General features: G+C 36.4%; 1 long non-coding RNA gene across 1 annotated transcript; it reads left to right on the forward strand.

Moving 5' to 3' along the window:
* Positions 1 to 429: 429 nt before the first annotated feature.
* On the forward strand, positions 430 to 7,307 carry LOC108400424 (uncharacterized). The gene is made up of 4 exons (XR_001853884.3): positions 430 to 590; positions 2,544 to 2,680; positions 3,656 to 3,810; positions 4,527 to 7,307. It is a non-coding gene; the product is annotated as an uncharacterized lncRNA (long non-coding RNA).
* Positions 7,308 to 8,575: the final 1,268 nt, after the last annotated feature.

Raw genomic sequence — 8,575 nt, forward strand, 5'->3', positions numbered from 1 at the left:
TAGAGGTGTTAGCTAAAGCGTTGGTGGTAATTCTATTGCAATATATAAGTGTATCAAATTTCATTATACACCTTAAACTTGCACAGTTCTCTATGTCAATTCTATTTCAATACAATAAATAAATATAAAAATGCAACCATGAGCAAATATTTAATTTATCACGATTAATAATTAATCCAGATAGGTATTTTTTTTACAGTGCCAGAGATATCATAGCTAGCTACAGCCTTCAAAGGTCTTCCTTCTTACTGGCAGGCAGACATGAATTAAATAGTTGCCCAGATAATATAAAATCACAACTGTGGAAAGCATAAAGAATAAGAGTAACCTACAGTGAGGGTGTATCATGAAAATAATCACCTGGTCAGGGTTTCAGGGAAAATTTCTTTCAGAGGAGATTTCTGAACTGAGAGCCAAAGGCTGTGTAGGTGTCAGCCACGTGAAGAGGGAGGGAAGAACATTATTCCAGGTGGAGGAAAGCACACGTGCAAAGGCCATGTAGCTGGAGACACCGTGCTGCTGACAGGGAGCTGAAAGGAGGCCAGTGGAATACAGAAAAGAAGCACTATGGTGGAAGAAGAGGCTGAAAGGTAAAATTAGTAAACGTTTGTTGAAAATGTACTCCATTTTGCTAATGCCATAGATACAGAGAAATCACAAAGTAGTAAAGCATTTTCTCTCAGGGAACTACTTAATCTGGCAGAAGAGGGACACACACACACACACACACACACACACACACACACACACACACCCCTAAGTATAATATCATGTAATCACTATTGTGATAGCGGTAAGAATAAAGTGCTTGTGGGAATGCAATAGGAGTAATTAAATCTGAATTAGGAGAAACGGGAAGGAAGGAATTGGCAAAGACTGCATTTTTAGGTACTTGACATTTGAACTGAGCTTTAAACTATTCCAGGCAACAGCATGGAGAGGCACAAGGTGTAAACAGTAGCCACAAATCTATTAAACAATGACTTCTTTGAGGATCTATGGAAAGAGTTATGCTATTTTCTTTCGGTTTTCCAGTATCAAAAACATGAAAATGCTTACCACATCTTTCAGCGTTTCTCAACTGCCGCCACTAGGTGGCAAACGTTTCCAAACTATGGCAGGAGCCTGTACAGAACATCCGCGCCTGTTGTTGAACACCTTTGAAGGCTCTCCAGCAATCACAAGCAGAATATTCTAAAACGTGCTCATTATTGTCATTTTAAGCACCCTTACTGTTTTTATTTAAATAAAAGATGGCAATGTGAACAAAACTGCATTTCAAAAAATGTAAACACAGGTTTTATTGGCAGAAGCTAAAATTCAGCTTTTTTTAACAATAGAACCTTCCACTTCAGGCTCAGAACAAGGCCAGAGAAGTGGAGCAGCTCCATCATGAATTCCCATCTCCATGACAACCTTTTCAGTTCCAGGGACAATTAAAGCTACAGTATCAATCTTTCAGGAAGAAAAAAGTAAATCAGAGCCCTGGCCAGTATTCATTTTTTTAGAAGTGGGTTAAGGAAATTAAATTGATCCTAATTAGTGACGTTGAAGTATAGGGGAAAGGGAATAGATTTCAAAATGCTTCACATAAGCAGTCCCTTATCTTCCCTCCACCTCTCCTCCATTAGACAACAAAAATATGAATGTTGTGCAGTTTAGTGTGCTTACATTACCACTACCCTCTTGCTTTCTTTGACAACAGTTCTTTTGTGCCAGACATTTTCAAGAATTCTGGCTTAATTCCCCTTCAGGCTATATTTGTGGATAAAAAAAAAATCTGTTCATTCCGTTAGCAATTAGATTCTGACCAGATGGCCTAGAAAGTGTTGGGACTCCCTCAGTATCCTTCAGTAACCCTATCTACAGTTCCTTTTCCTCTTCTGAAGACATTTCTGGATTTTATTTTTAGTGTTCAGTGAGAAAATCTATAGAGCTCAGGTTCCAACTGCCCTGGAGGGGATTGTTCAGAATTTAAGGGTCCAAAAAAATATATTTAAAGGGTTAAAAAATTAAACTTATTAAGTTTAGCAGAACAAGAGTTTGATATATGAACAACAAATGATTGATGAAGGATTTTATGACTTAATGACTCTTCAGGAGTATATATAGCATTTGAAATAGAGACTGAAGGATAGGGGCTTTGAAGCTTTGGGGAGAGAAACCATTTCATTTTGTTTGTGGGACAGATCTAAACCTGAAATAGAGTGAAATAGAGAGGGACAGCTCCTTTGCTCCTTTAAAAAATTATAAGTAAAGATAGATAAAGATACCAAAGGGACCTGAGCTTTCATGTTATCTCATGAAGATAATAACATGAAAAACTTAATTGAAATTAAGACATTTCTGAGATTCCTGAGGATGAAATTATGGTGGTAATATGTTACCAAGGATTATAATACCAGATTATCCCATGAAAGTCTTTAACATGTACACTGTTTTCCCTATAGGAAGGTATAAGTGTATACCTTCCTAAAATCAGAAGGATGGGACAGATGGCTGCTCACGGACACATTCCTTACCAGCATCATACATTTTTACAGGTACAAAATGCCGGCATTATGGTACTGTTGCTTTATTCATTTGAACCATCACTAAGGTCTTATAAAAATGGCTGGGAGAAATAGGTGACCAGTCTGTGATTGAGCTCACTTGTGGACAGACGGTGTTACACCTGAAGGTACTATCATTATCCTTTTTTTGCTTGGACAAATTGAGACAAAGAGTAGTTCAATGTCATTCCTAGCACTAAATCTACAGTAGATGACATATATTTCTTACTTCATTCTTTCCTAGAAATGGTAGGGTTGCCCCTATCCTTGGCCCAACAGTGGACACAGAGTTGACCTGGACAAAGAGAGAGTTTCAGCTCATGGCCAAAATGATATATTGAGAAATGGACATAAGCTTTATCAATGGAAATTGTTTTTTCTGCCCAGGGAACTTGTAGCTATTGAGAGAGAAACCATTTTTTTTTGTTTATGGGACAGATGTAAGCCTGAAATTATTGGTGGTCATTTTTCCAACTTATATGTAGAGCTTGTGTGAAAATGAAGCCAACATAGAAAACAAAGAAAATATATCCTTTTACTAATGAGTAATATTTAACATATGGATTTAGCACATAGAGACATTGAGATTTGGTTAGATCTAAACTGTAAGGTGAAGAAAAAAAATATGTCTAATGATATCAACTAATGAGCCCCTACAGCTAGATCTTGACAAACTCACCTAGATCCTTGTAACTTGTAAGCATGAAGTGTTATTTCTCTTAATTATTTTTCCTTTCTAAATTATCATACAGTCAAATTGACTTTCCATGTATAGTTCTAAGAATTTCGGCACTTGTATGATTTAAGTAACTACTGCCATTAACAGGATATGGAAAGAGTTCCTCCCATTACCTCCAACACCTCCCTCATGCTGTTCCTTTATAGTTACACGTCCCCACACTCCTAATCCTGGGTAACTATTGATCTGTTTCTCCATGTCTGTAGTTTATCTTTTTTGAGAATGCCATATAAATAGAATCTTATGGTATGCAACCTTTGGAGACTGCTTTCTTTCCCTCAACATAATGTACTTGAGATTTGTCCAAATTGGCATGAATCAAAAAAAAACTTGTTCTTTTTTATTGCCATATTCCATTGTACAGATATATCACAGTCCATTCATTCATCGAAGAACTTACGCTGTTTCCAATTTGGGAGAGACTTTATGAAGAGAGCTGCTATGTAAACATCTGTGAACAGATTTTTGTGTGAACATAGCTTTCATTTCTCCTAAGAGTGGGAGTTGCTGAGTCATATGGTAAGTATATGTTCAACTTTATTAGAAATTGCCAGTGTCCTACACAGTTGCATTACCACCAGCAAGGAATAAGAGTTCTAGTTGCTCTGCATCCTCATCAGCACTTGATAATGTCAGTATTTTTTATTTTAGGCATTCTAATAAGTGTATAGTAGAATCTTGCTGTGGTTTGTTTGCATTCTTATGCAAATTTGGCTAATACCAACTTATGGCTAATGATGTTGCAATTTTTTAGAACACGCTGATCTACCATATTTATAACCTCTTTAACAAGTGTCCATTTTAATCCAGCTGTGCATTTGAATAGCTTGTTTCCTTTTAAATAGTTTAAAAAATAGTAATAAGCCAATAGATGCTAGAGCTTACAACTAATATCTAAGAGTTGATCCTGTGTCTCAAAAGTACTGTGCCATTTGTACACTTTCAAAAAATCCTATTTTTCAGGCTCTACTTAAGACTGTCTGCTTCAGTCACTCTAAAGTGCTGCCCATATATATGTTTGTATTTTTAACGAACTCCACAGAGTATTCTGATTTAGAACAAGACTGGAAAATCTCTGTTCTGAAATTCAATAAAGATTTAATAGCTTATAGGGTGATGGGATAGCTTAGAATGCAGAAGCATGCATTTCTAGTAACTACCTTTGGATTAGTCTAAATTAAGTTTACAATACATTCTCAAGCTCAGTTACTGCAGATAGACCTGTGTTTTTTTAGCAGCCCTGAAGTCCAAGCAGACAGACGTGACATAAGTTGGGCTACTGGGGTGCTGAAATGGACCACCCACCTCCTCACTGCAGGAAGGAAGGATTTGTTCCCGCAGCTACTTGGGAGTACTACCAGAAATGGCCCTCAGTTACCATCCCACTTGGTGATTGCCAGCACACTGCCTCACCTGGGTCACACACTCTTTTTCCAGCTTGGCTTATATCCAATGCCTTGTGAATGTGGATGACGGGGGAGTCCTCTAGCCAACTTAGGACAGCTCTGAAGGGTCATCTACACTGCCGAGCTTTCTTTAGGGTGAGACAAAGTCTTAATGGAGGCTGCATTATCGCCAACTTTCCCCACTACCAATGCTGTTTCCTTCCTCTCCCTTCCACAGGATCTGATCCCAAGAGCCTTAGAAATGTTCTGCATGCCAATCTTCACCTCAAGACATGCTTCCTAAGGAACTCAACCTTTTTCAACTCTTTGGGTTGCACATGGTCAGAACCAAACTATCATAAGGAAAGGAGGAAAATCATTAAAAGATCTTGGGTTATCTCAAGCTGCATTACAAACAGTGGGAAAAGGAGAGGTGTAGTCCAGATCAGAAACAACTCAAACTGCAGGGTGCAGCCACCAGATCACTCTCTCACATTCTCTCACTTTTTCCTTCTGTCACTTGCTCTATCTATGGTCTCTGTTTCTTTTTGTCAGCTAGATAAATTCTAACACTGTAGATTCTCTACTTCTCCTAGATAAGAAATATGGCTGCTATAGTTTACACTTGTGTATTCCTGTCATCAGGTAAGGATGAAGTCTTCTTCTCAAAACAGTTTGTAAAGTCTTATGAAGCATTCTGTTTGTCCAGATTTGCATCCATTTCCAAGGACTGAACCTGGTGTCAGGCAGGGGATGCTAAGAACATGCTAACTCCCTGAAATCACTTGGTAAGAAAGGAGAGCACTTCCCAAAGAGGGAGGCTTGTCTTTTTAGGGTCTAGGGAAATAATATGTATAGGAGTGAGCTGATGTGCTCTGAGTGGAAATCTCTTTAATATATCATTATTGAAAAGATATCATTGCTATAATAATTTACTATCTACCAAGTACTTTGCAGTTCAAACACATCTTTATCTTGTCTTATTTTTTTACCTTTACAAGATTTTTAAATATATGCACAACTGGTGATGTACCTTTTTAAAAATCACATGGCTACTACGAATTAGATCTGCAGTTCAAACTAGATCTTCTAATTCCAAATCCAACTGGAAAAATTGTCCACCTGTATACCTAGTTACCAATTCTTTTCCCCCAAAAAGCATGAATCTTAATAGCTCCCCCCTTCAAGAAGATCTACACATTTCCTTTCCCTAAAGCAGTTCATAATGCATTCATATGTGTGCTGCTTATTGGTTGCACTTAAACCTCATCAGAATAAGTGATGGCTTATAATGTCCATTAATTAGCACAGAAATCACTCTTCCATCAATTTTGAAAATGAAACAAAGATCAAAAATCAATATTGTCTGAATTCCCACCGGCAAATAATGTTTCCTAATGGTCAGTTAAAACAAATGCATTATTTTACAAAGTCCACTCTCAAAATACACGTCAGACCAATAAATCATTTGTTTGATCAAGAGATAACCATTTTTATTTTTATTTTCTAGCACTTTTCCCTCTACATCAGGAGTAATATTACAATATAGTTTTGGTTTCTGCATTTGGTTTCACTTAAGATTAGCCTGAGTATTTTTTATACTTGAATTTACATTTTAATCTAGTCATAACATAACATAGATAAAAAGTGTATATTGTTAAAGGAAAATCTTGACATATATAGATGTATCCCATGCAACCCAACCACCACTTAGATCAAGATGCAGATCAAAGTTTCTGTTCTGTCTCTTCTAGTCTATCTAGTCTTCAGAGGTAATATTCTGATTACTATCACCATTGGTGTGTTTTGCCTGTTCTTAAGGTTTTTCATTCAACTTAATGTGTATGATATTCATTCATATTGTGTTATGTACCATTAGTTCATTCTTTTTTACTGCTGAGTAGAATTCCATTATATGAACACATCACAATTTATTTATCCATTCTATTGATGAGCATTTGGGTAGTTCCCAACTTTTAGCAATTATGAATAAAATTACTTGAAACAATCTTGTCCTTATTCTGTGTGCATAAATGTATGGACTCATTTTTCTTGAATATATACCCAGGAATTGAATTGCTGGGTCAGAGGAGAGGTTTATGTTCACAAAAACAGCCAGTGTTCCAAAGGACTTACATCACTCAGAATTTGCACCAGCAAAATATGGGAATTCCATTTGTTTGTTATCTTCAACAGTAGTTGGTATGGTCAGTATTTTTAGTTTCAGCTACTTGGTGGGAGGAAGAGTATCACATTGTTATTTTACTTTGCATTTCCATAGTGACGATGTTGGTCACCTTTTCATGTAATTGTTGACTGTTTGGATATCCTCCTTTGTCAAATGCTTAGTCATTTGTCATTTTTAAATTTGATTTTTTTCTTTTGCTTATTAATTTGAGGGGGTTCTTTTTATATTCTGGACGTTAATCAGTTATATGTATTGCAAATATCTTCTTCCCTTCTATCTTATATAAAGAGCATAATGTTTCCCTTTAATGATGGTTTTGATGAACAGAAGTTTTATTTTTTACATTTAGGGGTATAATATATCTCAAATTAATTTTTATGTGGTATATAGAGATCAGAGTTCATGTTTTACCCATCTAAATATCTAATTGGTCTAGCACTACTTATTAAAAACACTACCATTTTCCTCATTGTATGTTTTGATGCTTTTGTTTTAAATTAAGTGACCAAATATATATGAGTCTACAACTGGATCCTCCATTCTGTTCCATTGATTTATTTGTCTATTCTTGCCCCTATACTATACTGTCTATTAATCACTTCTTTAATAACTCATAGTCCTCCAACTCTATTTCACTCTTTGGAGAGTGTACTGGTTCTTTGATATCAACTTGTCAGTTTACACACAAAGCTACTAGAATTTTTATTGGAATGGCATTAGCAAGTATATCATTCATCAACATGGTACATCTCTTCATTTGTTTGACCCTTCTCTCATTTCTTTAAGCAGTATTTTGTGATGTTCATTGTGCAGAATTTGCCTGCCCTGGCCCTCTTCAGATGGAGAGCACACTAATGAGCTAGGCTCGAGGGGACCAGAGGTCTGTGAGGTGCTGGTGAACTCCAGGAAAATTGGTGTCACCTAGGAATCTAACACCCTTCTTCTCAAACCCCATTTACATTAACAATATATTTTTCTAACTGAAATCAATTTTAAGAGTGAAATAGAGTCGGGGGACTACGAGTATAATATTCCTCTTTATTTATGGTCACTGATTATAGATGTTAACCACATCCACAAAATACCCTTATAGCAGTACCTGAATTAGTGTTTTATTAAATCACTGGTTACTATAGTCTGGACAAGTTGACACAGAAAACCAACCATCATACTGAGAAAGGCCAACAGCTACCAGAAGCTGGAAGAGATAGGAACTGGGTTGTCTGTAGGACCTCTGAAGGGAACAGCTCTGCTGACACCTTAATTAAGATGTCTGGCCTCCAGAACTGAGAGAGAATAAATTTCTGTTGCTTTAAGCCACCACATTTGTGGTAACTTGCTACAGTGGCCATAAGAAACTAATACAGGTGATTTGGAGCTACAGGTTCGGGAGTCATAGATGTGATGGATGGAGAGACAAGAGCGAGAAAAATGAGTCATCACAGAAAAAGAAAAAAACATTTCAAGAGGTGGTCTATATTATCAATGCTAAAGAAAGATGAAGTAAGATAAGACAAAGATTTTCATTAGATTTAGCTACAAATGTAATGAGAATGAATTTTTTAAATTAAATTTTAAAGAAAAAAACAGATTTTAATGTGCAGCATGATTAATGGCAAAATGAGGACTTAACGAATGGCAAATCATGATCTCTTTTTTCAAAATGCTTGAGTTTGAAGAGGAGGAAGGAAGTAGCATTGTAGTTAAAGAG

The sequence above is a fragment of the Manis javanica genome, chromosome 4, assembly GCF_040802235.1.
Source record: "Manis javanica isolate MJ-LG chromosome 4, MJ_LKY, whole genome shotgun sequence".
Taxonomy (NCBI): domain Eukaryota; kingdom Metazoa; phylum Chordata; class Mammalia; order Pholidota; family Manidae; genus Manis; species Manis javanica.